General features: G+C 52.3%; 1 pseudogene across 1 annotated transcript; it reads right to left on the reverse strand.

The window, feature by feature from the left end:
- Positions 1–246: 246 nt before the first annotated feature.
- Positions 247–1,380, reverse strand: LOC308645858 (large ribosomal subunit protein bL9m-like; annotated as a pseudogene). Its single transcript has 2 exons — positions 1,223–1,380; positions 247–1,100 (listed from the first exon to the last, which is right to left on the reverse strand). The product of its transcript is annotated as a large ribosomal subunit protein bL9m-like (transcript).
- Between the last annotated feature and the right edge of the window lie 284 nt (positions 1,381–1,664).

Raw genomic sequence — 1,664 nt, forward strand, 5'->3', positions numbered from 1 at the left:
ACTTCTGATCCTCTTGCCTCAGACTCCCAAATCACTGGGATTACAGGTGTGTGCCATTATACCTATCAAGAATGCACATTTCTGCTTGAGATACAAATATTCAGTTTGGATGATGAAATTAAAGACAATGGCTAACTCTTCCATTTGTTTCAATCAACTCCAATAAAATAAAAGACTAAATAGAATCTAAACTGTTTCAATTCACTGATATCCAGTTTATCAAATCAACAGCCTAGTACTTCTTTGGCAAAAGTGCTCTGATGGAGCTGGATATGATGGAGACCGCGAAAATGGAGAATTCAACATGTATATACCGTTCAGTCCGAAGAGTCCAAATGTTCTCTAAAATTCCATATTTGGTCAGGTATGGGAGTGCGATCAGGGTACTGGCTCCTTTTTGTTTCACTGCTACTGATTCTGCTTTTCAGTCTTGCAGGGAGAGTAGGTTCAGACAGTCTGGGAACTGGTGGAGGTCAGGCCCTTGGCAGCTTGTTGGGCCAACCAGAACTTATATCTTTTGGTCCTGGGCTTGTCAAAGTTCACCACAGACTTAGGAACTCTCACGGTGTCAAGCCCATTGACCGTCACCTCACACCAGTACTCGCCCCACCGTGTGATAGGCTCCTCTGGTAGTTTCAATGCATGAGGGGCAACCACGACACCAAGATTCTTAAGGAAGTGGCGGGCAACTATTTCAGAATTCAGCTCCCATTTGACATTGTTCTTCATTCCTACCTCCAAGTGACAGTTTCTCAGAAATTTCACTGTCGCCTCGCCTGCCTTGGTCTGGATCCTCTCTAATTTTCCTTCTTGTCTCAGCAATTTCTCTTCTTCGAACAGCTTTCGGTTTTCAGGGGATGCGTACACAGCGAGTCCTTGGGGAAGGAGCCGATTGCGACCCAAAGACTTGCTGACTGAAACCAGGTCACCGCGGACTCCAAGTTTCTCCACAGACCGCGTGAGATGAGCTCCAGGTTCTCCTTTGGCCGGCGTTTCGTGTCCTCCACCAGCTTGTAGACGCGGTGTCGCCGGTGCAGACGCGGCTTGCGGCCCTCCCCGGCCAGCGGCACCTTCCACCAGCGCTCCACGACCACCGTGCCCTGGCGGCCGAGCAGACAGAGTGAGCGCCCCGCGCCCCGCGCCCCGCGCCCCGCGCCCCGCGCCCCGCGCCCCGCGCCCCGCGCCCCGCGCCCCGCGCCCCGCGCCCCGCGCCCCGCGCCCCCCGACGGTGGGAGAGGCTGAGGTCGCGCTCCAGGGCCGGGGGTGCCCGGCAGGTCGCGGCCAGAGCGGCTGCCGTCCTCGTCCTAGCAGTAGCCGCGCACCATCCGCCAGCAGCGGAGAGCGGCGGAGAGCGGCGAGCGCGGCGGCCGCCATGGCCCGGCTCGCGGCCACGGGAGGAATCTTAATTAAGAAAATAAGAAAGGATAAACATTTCACCAATAATGAAATAAATAATAAATCAAACACATTTCCTTTATTCTCAACACAAGGGTCAAGTAAAGAAAGGTCAACAAGACCACATTATTGGTAAGGAGGTAGGAGAAAGGGCACTCTCATTCACTGTAGTGAGTATAAATTGGAACAGCCTTTTCGAAGTAGTTTGGAACTACTTGCAAAATTTCAAAAGAGTTCTTCTGAGTTCCAGAATTTCCACTTTTAGGCAT

The sequence above is a fragment of the Spermophilus citellus genome (assembly GCF_964194105.1).
Source record: "Spermophilus citellus genome assembly, chromosome: 3".
Lineage (NCBI taxonomy): Eukaryota > Metazoa > Chordata > Mammalia > Rodentia > Sciuridae > Spermophilus > Spermophilus citellus.